The following is a 20,660-nucleotide window of genomic DNA, read 5'->3' on the forward strand; positions in this document are numbered from 1 at the left end:
AAACTGTTATTTGTGGAATCTTTGCGCAAGCATTCACTATAGCTTGTTGCGGCTTATGTAGAATTCAGGTAGCTTTGCGGGACATCTTGGGGTGGATATGGATGCAAATACAGGTATAGGTGCTTTAGTCATTATGGAGTTCCATGTGTCAAAGGCCTATTGTTTCTCTTCACTCCAATAGAAGCCATTTTATTTAAAGCTGGGAACAATGGCTTTCATATAAGCGCATAGTTTTGTATAAACCTCTACTAGCCTGCTATCCTTAGAAATCCTCTCAGCAGAGTAACATTTACTGGCTGAGTCCACTTGGCCATTCCTATCACCTTGTTAGGATCAGTGGGAACCCATTCTACAAAGATAACAAGCCCCAAAAATTTCTACTTTTGTCTTGTAGAATTCACACTCGCTGAGTTTTGCAAAAAGTTGTTGTTTCTAAGCACCTCTAGCACTTCCTCGGCATGTTCCTTGTGCTCCTCTGGTGACTTTCTATAGATGTGGATGTCACCAAAGAATACTCTAGCACAAATCTCCTTAGGAATGGGGCTAGAAATCTGTTCATAAGAGATTGGAATGTTGTAGGGCATTAGTCAGCCCAAAGGTATGACTAGACACGCAGAGTATGCCACATGAGTGCCAAAAGCATCTTTTCCAATATCCCGAGTTCTCAGATTAATCTTAGGAAACATCAAATCATTATGTAATTTATCTATTAGATCCTCAATGACAGGGATGGTGTATTTGTTCTTGATATTAGAGCATTGAGTTGTCTATAGTCAGCGCACAACCTCTAGGTACCATCTTTCTTCCTCACAAGTGTAGATGAAGAGGAGAAACGGTTCCTGTTGGGTCTTATGGTCCAATTCTCCATAGAGTTGCCAATAATTTCTTCCATAGTATTCTTTCGGTAGCGCGGCAATCTGTAAGGTCTGATATTAACTATTTTTCACTCTGCGTGAGGAGAATGGTATGGCCACAACCCCTTTGTAACTCAGTAGGTTCAGAAAAGGTATCAATCAATGAAGTTAACATGTTTTGGAATTAAGTGGAAATAGTGTTTGTCTTTTGTAGGGCTCTGCCTTCAAGGCTATTAATATATAGCACAGCCCCCATAACTCCTTAGTTCATCATTTTCTAGAGTTTCTCCACTTATATCACCTTTACTTGTTTTGGAATGGTCTCATCCCTTCGTACAGTCTTTTTTTGTCTGTAGTAACAGATAGAAATGGTTTTGAGCTCATGTCCATCTCAATTGGTTTTTGTGTGAACATCCACTCTGTCTCCAATATGGTGATATAGCCGTTGAGGTTGACAATTCTAAAATTTGACTGAAAGGGAAATTACCGTATGGTATGGCTGCAATGTTGACATTGTATCTTTCTCACAATGTATGCTTCATTCGTAATAATGAAGTTAAGTTTTGGGGCAGCAGTTAGTAGCAACTTGGACTTTAGAGCAAACTTAGTGTCCATGGAAGTGGGCTCGCATACGGGCAGCTGTTGGAGCGCTTCTCTAGGTGGAACAATGGTGACCTCCTCAATTTATTAGTCGAAATCACTCCCGCATATTTGGCATCGACCAGGGTTGATGGCTCCTTGAGCAAGAAGGACTTGGACGAGATTTTTCTTTTGAAAGAGGCAATATATTAATATCGCGAAGATACCAATTACATTCAGCCTCTGCAGCAAGATGTCTCAAAAACATCCAGGATGTACACAATCCGAAAAAATAACAAAGGCCTCGCCATAGAGATCAAATCCTCTCAGCAGCAGTAAACCAACAACCACCAAAGACAATACTCGCAGAACATAAAACGTCTCCAAAAGCGACGCCTTCAAGAAGGAAACAATGCACAAGCGTCGTCGTCGTCCGGTCCAAGATCTTAGATTCTCACCCTGGAAAAAGTCCGAGCTCTCAAAACATTGCCTTCAGCAAGGCAATTGCTAGGCAGATCAAATGAAGGCCAGACCTTAAGTTTTGATGCTAAAATTCACGACTCGGCACCCGAGGTGCACCACCAAAAAGGAAATCATCCAGTGTTGTTGCCCCATTTGTCACCGCTGCATCTGAAAGTTATGAAACACCTAGCTAACTCCATCGCCTCCAAGGCCCCCTCAGCCTTACGGATCATCCGATCTCAACCACCATGACTTGCTTCACTGTTGTGTATGCCATGAAAATCGAAATACCGACATGTCCCTTGGCATGAACAAACAACAAAACTTCGTGCCGCGCCCTCATGTAGCCTCGTAGGCTGATATAGACGAGCATGATCGGATTCTATCTGAGCCTGATATCCTTGGGCAAGATCTCTGCAGCAGTTTTGGAACACATCGACGGCCAGACCAAGGAGGAGCGATCATGCAGATTATTGCCGTGATGTGATAAGAGCACTTGGACTGCCACCAGAGCGCTGGCTCCACCATGCTGACGCTATCACCGCCACAACGGAGGACACCGGCCCGCACTACCCACAGCCCGCGCCGCTGGCTGAAGATGGATGCCAGATCAAGAAGGATCCCAATACGCTGCCAACCCTCGCCTGCACGATCCGCCACCTCGAAGCCTGTCGTGCGCCACCGCCATGGGGATCCACTGCTGGAACACCGTGATCCTCGCCGTTGCGGTGTCCCAGCCTTGCAGCGCTGCCGCGTGGCGGAGGCCCTACACGAGAAGGCGAAATGGTGCCCCGCCGCCGTCGACGCAAGCCACGCTTTGCTTGGTCGTGTCCTTTGACGGCGGCAAGGGAGGAGGGAGGGAGAGGAGGGTGCTGGCGGCGACGGCGGGAGCGCCCTCGTCGTGGCCCATGGAAGCAACGTGTGAGGGTATTGGGCCTCAGACTTGGATGAGATAGAGGCGAAGGAGCCGGAAAAGGGATAGCACAACATGGTGTTGCTCCTACCATTTAGGCGTCCTTGGACTGCATGCTCTTTCGTGGGTTGACGGACGATGAGCATGTTGGGGCTTATATGATTGGTCGATGTTAGGATTACATCGTGTTACATGGTTCATACCTTAATGTAGAATCGTGAACTAGGACCATCTTCTTTTGCTAAGTATACTAGCTGAGAATAGATGGCATCACTCAGAGATATAGAGCATGCAAACGAAGGTATGCGCGTCTCTCTGCGCTGCTGCACTGGGGAAAACGGTTCTGCGTGGTACGCAAACCCAACTCGAAGGCCAGGTGCGTGCGTGAGCTGCGATGCGCCCGGCTGACATTTGTTGTCTGCTGTAATTTCGCTCCCACCCCCCTCCTTCGGCCTCTCTGAGTCTGAATTTGTCGCCGCCGTCCTCACTGTGCTCAGGTGCGGGGAGGCGTTCCTGCTGCTGGACCCCTCGTGGCCAGATCAGAGGGTGTGGTCAGCCGTCTCTGCCTCTAATGCAGCACTAGTCGTATCGGCAGGGGTTTCACATGAAGACGATGTTCTTAAGGGAAGCTCTTGCCCGGTTCCGCGATTCAACAGCGACATCCGGCAAGCTTGATGGAGATAAGCTTGCTTGGCCGTGCGAGCACAAGACAAGAGGCCTCGTGAGTTCTTTGCATGGGACAACCAAGACGGGAAGCAGGACTGGGGCACCTGCCTGTGCCCACGTAGATTCAAAAAAGAAAGGGCATAGGCCAGGTCCCCGACACTGTTCTAAAATTAGCTTAATCTTTGAAGTTTGAGGAGAACATTGTATTTGAGATACACGAGTGTACTTATCTGGTGCCATGGGTTATCATAATCTGTCTGTACCAAGCAAATTTTCATACCTGTTATTCCTTAGTACAATTAGCTAATTGCTCCAATCAAAATATTGTACCATATGTGGCAAATTGCATACCTAGTTTGGTGCCAAGGCTACTAATTAGTTGAATCGAAATCGTGTACCGTAGATGGCTAATCGCTCGAATCAAAATTGTGTATCATATGCGGATGATCGCTTGAATCAAAATCTTGGTACAATGTTCCAAACCAGGCAGGTTCGATGGCCACGGGGAGCGGATATTTCAATTGGTTTCTCTCTTCTTCTACAAAAAATATGCCGGGGGTGCTCGCCCCTTTGGTCTTTTTTTTAAAGAAAAATCTTGGTACAATTAGGTTATCTGGTGCCAAGGCTACTTATTATTTGTACGTACAATAAAACGTGCAGTTCCGAACTTCCTTGCAGCGACCATAATCACATTAATAAAACTTCTAAACCTCCTTTTTTTAGAAAGTTCACAGCCTCCTTGCAATTTCCTTGTCAAATAATTGAATACCCAGTCTACTTATGTTGTTGAGGATTGCCATGAAAATGTCTAAATATTTGCTGAAATGGTTGTTGTCAATCCACATTAAAAGTTTAAAACACATATGAGGTGTACCTCTGATTTTGCATTCAGCTTCAGTCTACCATCTACATCTACAGTAAAATGCTATTGGTCATCTTTTATTTACGCATTAACTTGTGAGTTACTCCCTCTTCTGTAATCAGGAAAACGAGTTTGCATCATGATTAAATGTATGGGCAGCAGTACACACAGCTTTTGAATGGCAAGATGCAAATATACAAGGGGGCATATGTAAAATAGACAAGTACTTTGATCAGATGCCTTTCATGCAGATCTGACGTAGCACTACCACACAGTCTTGGAGCACCGTATCATGCTATGGACCATATCACATGATATTTTCCATGGACCATGGTCCTGAATCATGCCTCTCGCGGGGTAGACCGTTGCACGACGACCTGAGGATCAGCCTTTGGCCGGCCGGGACTGCAGATGGTGGCGATGTGCAGCGAGGACTGTCTATGACACTTACGAGGCAGACGCGATGGCAGTCCTGGAGGCATCTAAAATATTTGCAGAACTTCAACGGGCACGTTTCCAGTGAGCACACTGCTATTTTCTATCTCAGTGATGACAAAATTGTTCTCCACTGAAAGCCACAGTTTGAGGGCTCAACTCCAACGAAGTACGACTTGTAGGCCAAACAGGACATGTAGTTTTATTTCCGATACCTCCTAACCCTAGATTAAACTGGCTTTGATGGACTCTTTTGTATTAGCTTAGATGAAAGAAAACTGTGGCATAAATATTCAGAAATCTGACAACTTTGCAAGACCACATTTCATGGACATGTATATTGATGTAGATGCTCTTCGTTGCCTTTTATGGAGCATAGAGATATCTCCTCTAGGTGACTGAATCGTTAGTGCCCAATGCGTGTGCATGTGCACTATAATTGTTTGTCAGAGGGTGTAGGGTTCGGCTCACTTGCGGGGTTCCCAGTAGGGATTAATACTTTGCTGTCTCTCGTAACCGTGTAAAGTCTATTTTAAACCTTGAAATTGTAGAGCAATCAAAAATGAACCCTCATCTCTAAATCCCTGAAGTCTATACCCTGTACTTAGGGATCCCGGTCAATCCCAACCCTTAACCTGTTTGGTACACAGGGAAAAACATGACCATGACCAGAATCAAAATTTAGTTTTTTTACTCACTACACTGGCCCACATCGTGATGGAAGGTCCGCCAAGGGCACGAGGAGAAACAGACAGCCGCAAAAGATGGCCGCGCCCATGTTGTTGCCCCGGTCCTGCCATAGCTCCGGAGGCAGAGCACGAAAGCTGGCCACCTTCTGCGTGTTGGCCAACGGGATTGGGAACGAAGTGCTAGAGCGTGCGAGCCCGGCGACACCGACTGTGGCTGAGCGGGTGGGCTCGCGGGTGGCCGTGGCGGCGACGGAAACCTGCCCTAGTTGGGCAAAAAAATGCCCAGTTTTTACATCCCCTGAATTTTTTTTATAGAAAATTGAAAAAAGAAATGACATGGTAAAAAGAAATCGGAAACCAAATTGCAATAAGATGGGAATAGCCATGCTACTGCACGCAATACTGAAAAAAATATAAAATTTTAAAAATGCCAAGTGACCATGATTCTAAATTACCATGCAAAAAATTACAATGACTTTAACACAAAATCCAATTTATTCTAAATTTTAAAAATGCCATACAAAAATTCATCGGGTCCGTAGGCAGTAGCTAGATGACTTCTTCTCTCTTTTTGATTCTCAATACAGTGTTCTTCTCGATGTTCTGAAAGATCTATATGATGTAATGACTTCTTGCGGTGTGTTTGTTGGGATCCGATGAATTGTGAGTTTATGATCAGTTCTATCCATCAATATTATTTGAGTCTTCTTTGATCTCTTATATGCATGTTATAGCATCGTATTTCTTCTTCAAAACTTTGTTTGGTTTGGTCAACTAGATTGATTTTTCTTGCAACGGGAAGAGGTGCTTTGTGATGGGTTCGATCTTGCGGTGTCCTCGCCCGATGACAGAAGAGGTAGCAAAAAACGCATGTATCGTTGCTATTAAGGATAAAAGGATGGGGTCTATTCCTACATGATTAGATCTTGTCTACATCATGTCATCGTTCTTATTGCATTACTCCGTTTTCCCATGAACTTAATACACTAGATGCATACTAGATAGCAGTCCATGTGTGGAGTAATAGTAGTAGATGCAGGCAGGAGTCGGTCTACTAATCTTGGATATGATGCCTATATACATGATCATTGCCTTGGATATCGTCATAATTCTTTGCTCTTATATCAATTGCCCGACAGTAATTTGTTACCCACCATATGTTATTTTCTCGAGAGAAGCTACTAGTGAAAACTACGGCCCCGGGTATATTTTCTATCATATGCAAGAGGTTTTTTCCCGGTCCCACCAAATGAGGCCAAACATTTTGCACACCGTAGGATGACCATGGCAAGCATGCATGACAAGCTTCGTTGATTATCCGACACTCGATGCACTTTCTAGGGTTTTCCCGGTGACAAAACCATAAAACATTGCCCTGACGTGACACAACATGCATTTTGTGTCCGAAATTGTCCATACCATGCCTGGGGGAGCACTTTGGCCGTGCCCACATGGTGCCAAATTTTGGGGTCATTTCATGCATGCCTCCACATCCACCATATACATGCAGGACCCTCTGTGTCTGCCGGAGAGCAAGTGTGCAAGAGGTTTTTTCTCGGTCCCACCAAATGAGGCCAAACTTGTTGCACACCGTAGGATGACCGTGGCAAGTATGCATTGCAAGTTCCATTGATTATGCAAAACTCGATGCACTTTTTAGGGTTTTCTCGGTGAAAAAGCATAAAACACTGCCTGGACGTGACGCAACGTGCATTTTGTGTCCAAATTTGTCCGTACCTTTCTTGGGGAGCACTTTGTCCATGCCCACATGGTGCCAAAATTTGGGGTCATTTAATGCATGCCTCCACATTCACCATGTACAAGCAGGACCCTCCGGGTCTACCGGAGGTCAAGTGTGCAAGAGGATTTTTTCCGGTCCCACCAAATGAGGGCAAACTTTTTACACACCCTAGGATGACTATGGCAAGAATGCATTACAAGCTTCATAGATTATCCGACACTCAATGCAATTTCTAGGGTTTTTCCGGTGAAAAAACCATAGAACACTGCCCAGACGTGACGCAACGTGTGTTTTGTGTCCGAATTCATCCATACCTTGCCTGGGGGAGCACATTCGACATGCCTACATGGTGACAAATTTTGGGGTCATTTCATGCATGTAATGGATATTTGTAAATACAGGATTGAAATATAAGATCAGATATTATCCTACTTATTTAAATTTTGAAATTGTACCTAATTTATTAGAAAATGTAGAAAATTAGAAATAATATGGACAAATATGAAAAAATAGGAAACCTGAAAAGGGAAGAGAAAAAATAGATTTCATTTAATAATGTTTCAATATAAATAGAAAAGAAAGATTAAAATTAAGAAGTGAAAAATAAGACAACATTTTATCCTACTTATTTGAATTTCAAAACTGTAAGAAGAAATGATAGGGAATTATGAAACATAAAACAAAATCTAGGAATAAGAAGGAGAAACATAAAAAACGAGGAAACTAAAAAAGGAAATAGGAAAAATACATTTGATATTAAAATATTGCAGATATGAAAGAAAGACTATATATATATATATATATATATATATATATATATATATATATATATATATATATATATAAACATAAACAAACATACAAAAACTAATATGAAACAAAGATTAAAAAAATATGAAATAAAGATTATATGAGTACGGATGTATGTAGGTGGGCCGACCCAGATCGCAAATACCAGTTGGATCCATTGTGCGGGGGCCCACAGCGGTGCGCTTTTCATGCACGTCGATCACTGGAGGAGTTGTCGTTTTCTTAAACAATCCCTGGATCATGGTAATCCATATCGTCCTAATCTCTAGGATTGAGGAGCACGTACTGCCCTGTGTTAATGAAGGGAAAGAAAGATTAGAGATACTCTCGTGGGAAGTTAGGACGACCTAGGAGATCGACCTCGTATATAATCTCCACCTGCTCATACATTTCATCTACCGGCGAGTCGAGGACAGCCCCGTCCATTGCATCCGCCCAAACCCAGCAAAAACCCCGAGAACATCAAGGTCGTCCGCACGTGGTGGCCGCCATGGACGAACTACGTCGAAACCGCATTGCCAACTACTTCCATCTTCATCGACAGATCAAGTTGGTTGTCCTCCATACCGCTTTCATAGCAAATAAGTTTTTCTGTGTCCTAGCTTTCATTGACATAGAATTAGCAGATGTGTTAAAATTAGATCAACAAGACAAGATACGTTCTGACCAGATGGCATAGATGAACTATATGTTTTGTTCTTTGATAGCATGGTCGAATAATTATCTTTTCAGGTCCCTCTAAATCTACTAGATGCCTCAATCAAAGTTTTAGGTCAGATTGGTTTTTTTATGCTTCCCACATTCTTTGTCGACAAGCATGATCCAATTATATTTTTATCACATGATCCAACTATTTGGTTTGCTACACGGCTAAATCAACATCATCTTCGATATTTCTGGGTCATCAAGGATCCACATCTTCAAAGAAACGCCCCAAAAGGGGAAATGTCGCATGGACGACATCGTTGCCCGACCGACCTGGGTCTAGGCTTGCACCCAAAGATCTTCAACCAAGGGTAGGCGAGGTCAGAGATCTCAACAACAATGCCTCTAGGGAGGGCAATGACGCCCACGGGTGCCGCCGCCACCAGTTGGCAACAACCATGCAGGCTTTCACGCAGAACTTCACGGACACCACCCCCACGCGCCGGAATCCGCTGATCCGTACGCCTCTCGTGCAGCAACCACGTTGTCTCGAGCCACCTCAAACCTTGCCGACTGCCAAGCCAAGCCATCATCAGACTCCCACCACCGCTACACACCCATGCGGCATCAGACGAAAACCACTAGAGCTGGGAGGGAGGTCTTGCACCCCATCCCGACCCACCAAACCAAATCCATTGCTGCCGCAACACTAGCACCACCACCGGAGCCCCCAACCGCCATAGTCAACGCGGGAGGGCCCGGTCTAACCGGAGCTGTGCGGATCTGGCAAGCGCCGCTGCAGCTGCCACCTATAGCCAGTCGATGCAGACGTGGGGAAGCCACCACCAGCAGAAGGAGAGCTGCCATCCCGCCATGGACGTTGGAGAGGAGCCAATGGCTGGAGCTATTCGATCATGTGACAGCACAGTAGCTGCCAGGACGCATAGCAGATGGGGATGAGCCTCCCCCACTGTGCGTGCCTCCCGCCGAGCGAGAGGACGGCCCCAACGCCTCCATCCGCGAGGGAAGGTGGCCAAGGAGGGGTCCCGGCGACGGCTTCGTAGGTTTCCGCCCAAGCCGCCAGAGATGCAACGCGGGGGCGATAGGGTTGTGTTTCGCTACTAACAATGGAATTCCTGCCAGAGGTGTAGCTTTGCATCCTTGGTCTTCTATCGGGTCTCTTGAAGTGTATACGATCATACTCCAAGTCTTCTCCTCCAGGACTTTCCGGGTCGCCTCTATAGAGAAGTAGTTCGTAATATTCGGATACCGCCCGGTATCCGCGTTTCTCGCCACCCCACGAGAAACATATGTACCGAGACACTGCATCACAAGGTGGTTGCTGACAAAAGAGAGTCCAGCCCCAATCTATAGAGCACTGAAAGATTTGAATTCAAAATTCAGATTAAAATTTGGTCCGAAATTTTTCTGCTATTTCACGGTTACTGCAGTAACCGAGAATTTTGGTGCCCCGCGACAATAAACGTGCACTCGGGATCCAAATCCTTAGTTCCCCAGTTGGTATGTTAACTGAGAATATTCAGCTCATATGGAAAGACCAACAGTCGTAAATGCTGGATGAAGTATGGAAACAGGAAAATCTGATCACGTATGGGTGCTTCTCATATGTATAGAAAACAATACAGCACATGTACAAAATGATAGCATATCTATGATGCATATTGGAGACCATTTTTTGGTTTCCACATAAATAATTTATTTTCGGTTAGCAATTACCGTCTTCTGGGTCCTTCTCTCGTAGCTGCTTCTATGAGATAGATGGATTAGCAGAGGTAGCGTCAGACTGATGCGGTCCTGGTGCTCGAATTTCCCTTCAAGATTGGACTGCCCCACACAAAAATCTACTTGTGAAGCTTATCCAAGCACCTCATTAATTTTTTCCGCATGATTATGGTAAAGCTTTTCTCGGTTGTATGCAATGCTAGCCGCCAATCTTCAGGTGACTAGACAAGCATGACATGCCAAGCATGCTGTTTTATTTCCGACATCTCCCAACCCCACTTTCAACTGTTATTGATGTAATCTTTGCAAAAAGCACAGATGATAGATGACTGTGGCACAACTACACAAAAATTACACTAACTTTGTGCGAGCTCATCCATGAGATGTTCACAAGCATGCGAATGCTGCTTCTTACCTTTTATTATGGGGCTCCCTCACGCAGTTGATAGTATTGTAACACTATACCATAGGTGCCAATCCTACGGTGGGATGCTACTACACTGTTGGTGTAGGACCTTCTGAGCCACCGTAATCAATGCAGTACTAGTTTCCAACGAGGTACGCACGTATGGAGCAGGCTCAATTTGTTTCCAGGCCGCTCAGTGTTGCAAGGAGACGACAATATACCGCGAGATGCACTTATGCAGGCTAGCCTAAGAAAAGACATCCTGGCTAGATGCACACACACTGCACACAAGCAAAAAACAAGCACGCGAAACGAGATTAGATGACCACCGGAGCGTGCCTTTTCTTGATGATTTGTTATTTTTTGCAGGGATTACATTGGTATACATTTGTTAGCAAAATTAGCAACCCTACAGATCCTTTAGTCTTTTACAAGGATTTTCTTGATGCGCAGAAGAAAGATGACTGACACAAGTCCGCAAAAATTACACAAACTTTCTGAGAACCCATCCATTAGTCTTTTACAAGGATTGCAGACGTCGTTTATTCCCTTTTATGGAGCTCCCTGGAGCGGTTGATATCATCGTAACACCACAGGTGCCAATCCTACGGGGGGGATACAACTACGCTGCTGGTATAGGCCCGACTCTGAGCCACCGAGGTATGGCTCAATTACTTTCCGAGCTGATCAATGTTGCAAGGAGATGATAATATACCGCGAGATGCACTTATGCGGGCTAGCCTAAGAAAACACACCCAGGCTCGATGCGCACACAAGCAAAAGACATGCACACGGAAACGAGATCAGATAACCACATGCGCGCGTCTTTTCTTGATAGTTTGGAATTGTTTACGGGGATTACATTGCTATACATTTGTTAGCAAACTACATATCCTATTCGGTGCTTGTCAGTGTCGGAACCACTCACGGCACCACATCAACATAAATTACTCACTGTAAAACCTCTTACTCTTAAAATAATTAAAAATATTTTTTCTCTACTACAGTACATATATGATCCACCAGAGGCAATCATAATCCAGACCCTTAAATAACATTGTTATCTGAATATCACACATCAAGATCGTTAACATGCACTAATTAAAGAACAAATAGCCAAAATCTTATTTTGTTACAACATTATTTTATATTCATGATGAGGTAGGAAACATTACACTGCACCGACGAAATCAAATAATAATTTGGCGCAAAAGCAAATCATTGATGGAGGAAATAATACCTATGACTCCGGTAGCTCCGAAATTGGTGACATCGTAGAATCATGCAATTATTAAGTTTTTCTACATACACTACAGAAAACAGGTTGTTTGCTGACAGTCTCATACATATGAAAAATAATTTGTAAGTTGTGGATATGCCAACTCTAAAGTGACAAATATAACAACATGTACGAAAACAAATCTATCCGCGCCTCATGTAGGTGTCACCCTGCTTGGTGCATGTGCGGTCAACTGGAGTGGAGGCAACATGACATGAACTTGGCCTCGGCATACTCTTGAGCCAAGAAGCAGCAAGCCTGGTTCGGTGCCCAAATCATATTTGGTGCTGTAGTATCAATTACAGACGTTTTCGCAATTTGGTGCACAACCTCTCCTCCGTTCGATTCTTTTCCGGCCGCCCCGTTGAGCATTTTTTAACGACAACATCGTTGTTGTTTTTGGGAAGCTCCCAAAAGCTTCCTGGGTCGCTTTTAGGGAGCTTCTGCAAGCTTCCGATACATTACACTTTTCTATTTTTTTTATGGTTACTCAAATTGTTGGAATTATCGGATAATTAAATGTTGGAAATAAATTCATGCACTTTATACATAAATGTCCATGTCCCCTTATAACTAGAGATGATGTTGAGTAGGAGAAAGTTTGATACTTTGTGAAAAAGTTTGCAGCTATGGATGTTCCTTGTTTTGATTAAGGCGCTTTATTGACTTATAAATCCACATCAAGGCGTGACAAGCATAACCGAGTTCACACCTGGCTTCTGCATATTTAGGATGCACATAGCCGATGCAATACAGATGTGTACCCTCACTTGCTGCATACAAGCATAACTCGCACAAACCATATGCTAGTGTTCCAGATGTTATAGACCAAGAGCAAAGCCAGTGCATAAACTGGTAAATAACTTGCTATGGAGAGGAGCCCTTCCTTTTGTTAAACACCAAACCATTTCTACATAGTAACAACGACCAAACTAGTGCCCTGCCCCCATCAGGCTAGGCACTCTAATTTTTTACCAAATCCACATAACCAATTGTAAAACATATTTGGGACACTACGGGGTGGATACAAGCTAGCTTACGCTTGTATTTTTTACCATGTCGCGAGCGGACTTGCGTTGGACAAAATTAATGCCTAGTTGCTTCATCTTCATGTAAAAAATAACATCGGCTACCTCCCATCTAATTTTGTTTTGCAAGGTTTTCTTTAGTGAAAATCACCACTTAGCGGATAAGTGATCCATCGATTGAGAGTGAGCTTGTTTTGTAATGCGGAATCTCCGACGATCATGCGAGTACCCAATATCATCCTTGGCTTACATTAACCAATGTATATCAAGAAATGCAAAACTCACACGACGAATCACCGAAAAATGCTCGCCCTCACTTCTACCACAACCTTTTTTCACGGAAGGCGCAAAGAATTTCATCCAGGTACATGTTCGGTCTGCCCAGGACAAACTTTTGATTTTCCATCCGCATAATTTGTCATGGAAATATTTGGTCAACACATACATGACAATACATGTTTCTCCAACATCTTTTGTTCTGATAGTGTACCTAATATGGCAGAAAATATTTTTGTTTCGGCCAAAATATCATGGATATGTCTTTTTCTTGTGTGATGGACTCTTTGCAGTCCTACCCCTAGATCAAACTGTTATTTGTGGAATCTTTGCGCAAGCATTCACTATAGCTTGTTGCGGCTTATGTAGAATTCAGGTAGCTTTGCGGGACATCTTGGGGTGGATATGGATGCAAATGCAGGTATAGGTGCTTTAGTCATTATGGAGTTCCATGTGTCAAAGGCCTATTGTTTCTCTTCACTCCAATAGAAGCCATTTTCTTGAAAGCTGGGAACAATGGCTTTCATATAAGCGCATAGTTTTGTATAAACCTCTACTAGCCTGCTATCCTTAGAAATCCTCTCAGTAGAGTAACATTTACTGGCTGAGTCCACTTGGCCATTCCTATCACCTTGTTAGGATCAGTGGGAACCCATTCTACAAAGATAACAAGCCCCAAAAATTTCTACTTTTGTCTTGTAGAATTCACACTCGCTGAGTTTTGCAAAAAGTTGTTGTTTCTAAGCACCTCTAGCACTTCCTCGGCATGTTCCTTGTGCTCCTCTGGTGACTTTCTATAGATGTGGATGTCACCAAAGAATACTCTAGCACAAATCTCCTTAGGAATGGGGCTAGAAATCTGTTCATAAGAGATTGGAATGTTGTAGGGCATTAGTCAGCCCAAAGGTATGACTAGACACGCAGAGTATGCCACATGAGTGCCAAAAGCATCTTTTCCAATATCCTGAGTTCTCAGATTAATCTTAGGAAACATCAAATCATTATGTAATTCATCTATTAGATCCTCAATGACAGGGATGGTGTATTTGTTCTTGATATTAGAGCATTGAGTTGTCTGTAGTCAGCGCACAACCTCTAGGTACCATCTTTCTTCCTCACAAGTGTAGATGAAGAGGAGAAATGGTTCCTGTTGGGTCTTATGGTCCAATTCTCCATAGAGTTGCCAATAATTTCTTCCATAGTATTCTTCCGGTAGCGCGGTAATCTGTAAGGTCTGATATTAACTATTTTTCACTCTGCGTGAGGAGAATGGTATGGCCACAACCCCTTTGTAACTCAGTAGGTTCAGAAAAGGTATCAATCAATGAAGTTAACATGTTTTGGAATTAAGTGGAAATAGTGTTTGTCTTTTGTAGCGCTCGGCCTTCAAGGCTATTAATATATAGCACAGCCCCCATAACTCCTTAGTTCATCATTTTCTAGAGTTTCTCCACTTATATCACCTTTACTTGTTTTGGAATGGTCTCATCCCTTCGTACAGTCTTTTTTTGTCTGTAGTAACGGATAGAAATGGTTTTGAGCTCATGTCCATCTCAATTGGTTTTTGTGTGAACATCCACTCTGTCTCCAATATGGTGATATAGCCGTGGAGGTTGACAATTCTAAAATTTGAGTGAAAGGGAAATTACCGTATGGTATGGCTGCAATGTTGACATTGTATCTTTCTCACAATGTATGCTTCATTCGTAATAATGAAGTTAAGTTTTGGGGCAGCAGTTAGTAGCAACTTGGACTTTAGAGCAAACTTAGTGTCCATGGAAGTGGGCCGCACGGTCTGTGGGAACACGAAGAGGGGACGACGAGGTGGGTGACTTGCGAGTGGCTATATGGATTCGGAGAGTAACACCCGGAGGGGGGGGGGATGACTTGTTTCGGGGGAGGGTGGATGGGGGCAGCGGGGGTAACCGGCGGTCGAATAGACAAATTCCACCGCGCCAATACAAATACTGATAAACCAGAAAAAAAGAGTTAGAAACAGACACGCCTAGTACATGCGCGTGAACAAATAACAAAGGGCAAGAAAATAAATACGTCACTTAGGCGCACATAAGGCGTCAGCGACCTACGACCTGCCACGCCTAATTGGCAGGCCGCACTGAAGAAGGCCAGCCACGCCTAATTGGAAGGCGGCACTGTCGATGCATGGCCACGCCAAATTGGCGGGCGGACGAACTACCACGCCTAATTGCTAGGCGACACTAGCGATATGACTTACTAACTAATGTGTATGCAAGCCACCGGTAAGGCGAATCATCTGAAGACACGCAAAACAGGTCGTGTTCGGTTTCAATCATCGAGGCCTATCAGATAGGCGTATCAGGTGTAAATCAGAACATCCAATTAGGACAACAGATGTACTGATGCAAGGATGCTAGGGATTATAACAAAGGAAGCTATTATAGCATATATATCGTTGTTTCATCCGGCGCGTTCACACCGGCACCACACTGGTGGCATGGCCGACGACCATAGACCATGAGTCATTGGGCGACATAAGTTCCATCAGGGGTCATTTAGTAAAAATAATACCCTCTTGTGGAATCTTTCTGCTGCAGCAGGCCTTGCATTGCTCAATGGTTGTGTCGTTAAATTGAAATGCCGAGCAAGTATTGCTTTTACGTTTTCCTTCTTTATTACGTATTTTGTTGTAGCGTAATCAACGAGGCATCAAATCTCTCCCCGCCGTGGAAATGGTGAACTGGTGATGCATGAATCGGTGGAGGCACACATGGTCTGACTCACCTATCAACCTGGCCTGCATCAATATTGACAAGTCTTGTTAGCAGTAGGCTGCCTGAGGCCTACAACATGCTGCCTCACGAGACACCTGCTGCTTGAACCCCAGAGCCTAATAGTCTCCTATGAGGATCGCAATTAGAATAGTCAAATTGCCTAAATAAGCTGCAGCCGTAGAACACCATACGAATCTCAATGGGCCAGAGGGATAGCATAACCGGGGATACACCCGGGAGCTACCACACCTTTCCGTTTGGCAGTTCGTACTGAGTCTTTCTCCCTCCCTTTCTCTCTCTCTCTCTCTCCCCATTAGATCATCGGATGGATAGCCAAAAATATGAGACATTGAGGACCCTGAAAGTAAGCGGATTTACTGAAGTAGGGTTCAACCTCTTCATTCGTAATTTTGGATTTTTACCACATTGTTCGAGCTATCAAATGCATGTATCCCAGTCTTAGTACTGGTTGTTGGCCCTGGCCCGAGCAATCTGTTCTATCCAACAATCATAAAAAAACTTCTACGACCAATGCTTTTGGCTTTGGTTGTCTGGACCCAGATCAGTTGTTCTCGCCGTCTCGAAACACACACGAGACATACGACGCCGATTTATTCCAATACACTTGTTTCGTATTTTAGTTCTTCTGACCTACTCCCTCCGTTTCTAAATATTAGTAAAATATTTTAATATGGACTACATACGGACGTATATACATGTATTTAAGTGTATAGATTCACTCATTTTGCTTCATATGTAGTGCATATTGGAATATCTAAAAGGCTTATATTTTGGAATGAAGGTAGTAGTTGCTAGACAACAAAGTGTTATATGAGTACATACATCAGCTAAAGGAGCCAGCACTAATCCTATTAGGTATCGTTTCCATGGCAGTACAGGACTCGCCCCCCCCCCCCCCCCCCCCCCACACACACACACGTCGTGGTTAATCCAACTCGTGTGGTCCTTTCGATGTCATCAAGGCGAGGTAGCTCGTTGCACGAGCACAAGGAACAGCAGCAGGCCATCTGCGGAGCCTGTCCTCTAAGGAGACATCAAAAATCTTTGTGGCAGAATTGAGTATAGAACATTCACAAACGTTACCAGCACACCGATATTTTCTGGCACGGCAATGACAAATTTGCTCTCCACGTTGTAAAACATTTTGAGCACTGATCTCCCGGTGGCTCTGACTTGTAAGTATAAAAGGGCATGCAGTTCTATTTCTGATACATCCTAACCCTAGATTGATCTGGCTTTGATGGACTCTTCTGCATTAGATAAAATTATAAATAATTGTAGAACAATTATTCAGAAATGTTATAACCTTGCGAGACCTCATTGGTGGACGTGTATACAGATACATACACTCTTCGTTGTCTTTTGGGCTCCCATCAACCTGGTTATATCCTCTATGGTCTTTGCCCCACTGGCATCTATGGCCTCCACATTTCCGTCAGCTGACAATGGGCAGCCACCGTCCATCCAGATGCACTTATCTTTAATCGGGAGGAAAAGTACAGTATGGCTCTTTAATCCAGTGGTCGACTCGTTTGTGGTCCTACAGGACAATGGTAGTCAGATTAGAGTGCCACGTAAAATCCGACTGTTTGTTCTCCAGCGCGTGAGAATTAGGTGTGCTTGATAATTGGGCTTTTACTGACTTGTTAATCTAACAAGCCGCCAATATTTGTATGATCTGTTCTATGTATTCTCAGTAGGATAGGTTGGCAAACTGTCGACGAATCGCACATGAGAACCGACTAGCGAGCAATTTGGGCCGGCCCATCCGTAGCGTCCGTACAGGTTCCGGTTTCGGGAACCTTCTAGAGCGCTTCCAGCCGGTTCTTACTGGTTTTGGGAACAATTTAGAAGGTTCCGGAAACGGTTTTTTATTTTTTTTCCTTTCCCTTTTTCCTTTTTTACTCTTTCTGTTTTTTTCTTACTTTTTCTGGTTCTTCTTCCTTTTCTTTTCCTTACTTTTTTCCTTACCATTGTACGGTCTTTCAGTTTTCATTTTTGAGTTAATTTCTCTTTCCAACAAATTTTGTTTCTTTGGTTTTTATTTCTTTTCATTCTCTTCTCTTTTTTCAAACTTTTTTCAAAATATTCAAGTTTTGTTCCTGTTTCCAAAAAATGTTCAATTTTCCAAAAACAAATCTTAAAATTGAAAATTTGTTCTCACTACACAAAAAAGTTCACGTATTCAAAACAATTCAGAGAATGTACCAGATTTGATTTTGTTTTGTTCACGTATTAAAAAATCACGCTTTCAAATTCGTCCAGTGTTTTTCAAAATTGTTCTCTGTTTCAAAATTTGTTCTCAATATTCGAAAAAATTTCGCGCTTCTAAATTTGTTATCCGTTTCAAAATTTGTTGTCGAGATTCAAAAAATGTTCATGCTTTAAAAATTGATCAAAATTCCAATGTTCTCAAAAAATGTTCAGTTTTTAAAAAAAAGTTCTCAAAATTCAAAGGTTCTCATTACACAAAAAAGTTCCATTCTTGAAAAAATGTTCAGTTTTCGAAAAAATGTTCTCAAAATTCAAAAACTGTTCGCATTACACAAAAAGTTCTATTTTTCACGTATTTAAAACAAATTCACGCTTCCAAATTTATTCGTAATTTTTCAAATTTGTTCTCCATTTCAAAATCTATTCTTAAAATTCAAAAAATGTTCATGCTTTAGAAAATTGTTCGCGCTTCGAAATTTGTTCTCCATTTCAAACTTTGTTTTCAAGATTCAAAAAATGTCCATGCTTTAAAAAATTGTTCACAAATTCCAAAACCTTCATGCTTTCAAAAAATGTTTGGTAAATTGAAAATTTGTTCATTTTCATCAATTTTGTTTTCGTTTGTGAAAAAAATTATATGTTTAAAAACTGGGGAAAATATCGGGATTTTGTCAAACAGTGTTAAGTCCAGAACCGTAGTTAGTTTCTTTTAGATTACGGTTGTATTTCAGTCAACAAGCCAATTCTATCGCAGTGGTTACCACCGAGCTACCCTTTTTTGAGTTTTTTCACACTCGTATTCAAAGTGCACGGCCTAGTCGGCGCCCCCCTGTGCAACAGGGCATTCCTGGCAAACGGCAGTTTATGGCTTCACGAGACCACAAATTTTTGATAAAGAGTTGATTTTACTCAAAATAAGATATCAAGATGATACAAAAACAATGAGCATACATTCGGCCTCTTGATAGTGAGGATGCACATAGCCAACACCAACGCGTGCGCCCCCCCCCCCACCCCCCACACACACACACAAAAACACTGGCAACACTCACTTGATAGTTAGGACCAAAACAATACGTAGGTGAGGAAAAAAGAAAAATGATCAAATCGGCCTATTCACTCTATACTCCCTCCATTCCACAATGTAGTGCACCCGCTCTTTCCGGGAATTGGTATTTCGATACGAATTCAGTGTTATAATTTTTGCTCCCGCCGCAATCGGTCTCGTTGGTTAAATTTATGGTCAAATTTAGATTTTGGGAAACGCAGACGCACTACATTGTGGAATGGAGGGAATATTAAACATGCCTTTCGTTCCATTCAAAATACATAATAGAAGTAGAGGGCACGATACAAAAATATTAGAAGTGGAGGGTGTCGGCGCTAAAACCAGCGGATCTCGTGTAGGGGGTCTCGAGCTGGTGGTCTTGGAACTATGGTAACAGGAAGAATGGGGACACGATATTTTACCCAGTTTCGGGCCCTCTCAAGGTGGTAAAACCCTACGTCCTGCTCTTTTTATATTGACTGTGGATGGGGTACAAAGTAAAGTATGATCTACCTCAAGATTGTATGAATGAGTTCCAAGAGCTAGACCTTGAAATTCTGCCTCTACAGACTAAGCCCCTCTGCTTAAATAGGCATCGAGGTTATGTAGGGTTTACACATGGTCTGTTGCAATCTGGTGATAAACATGTCGATCATTCAAATACGGCTTGAAGTGTATGCCAATTTTTGGAGAACTCCATCTTAATTACGTCGAGGACCAGCGCATACATGGTCCATTCTTCAGTTGTTGGTGGGTCATCGGCTCGACACAAGAACTGCGGGACCACATGGTGTGCACCCCCTAATCCAAAGAGGCGACTTCTCCTCCTAGTATGGTTGGAACAAATTTTGACAAACCCAAACAAGTCTAGACTTCCAATTAGGCCCTAGAGCCTCACGTACAAAGTACCAAAGAAATTTTCCAGCCAGGGAAGCGAAAAATATATGGGTCCTAGTCTCTAGGACACCACAAAAGAGGCATAAACCATTGCCAAGACCATTCCGCTTGACAACCTCTATTCCTGATGGAGACAATTCCGTGGAAGTTGCCACGCGAAGATCTAGATCATTCCAAGTGAGGGTGCCTTCCACAAAGGTGTGGTCCACACAAGAGTCAGTCGCTAGCATAAGGTGTTGTATGTGGAGCCAATAAAGAAGAGCCCCAAAGTGGAAGCTCCGTTCAAAGGCTGGGCTGAATCAATAGTTTCCTCAGGTCCAAAGGATCTTCGGAACAAGA

The sequence above is a fragment of the Triticum aestivum genome, chromosome 4A (genome assembly GCF_018294505.1).
Source record: "Triticum aestivum cultivar Chinese Spring chromosome 4A, IWGSC CS RefSeq v2.1, whole genome shotgun sequence".
NCBI lineage: Eukaryota > Viridiplantae > Streptophyta > Magnoliopsida > Poales > Poaceae > Triticum > Triticum aestivum.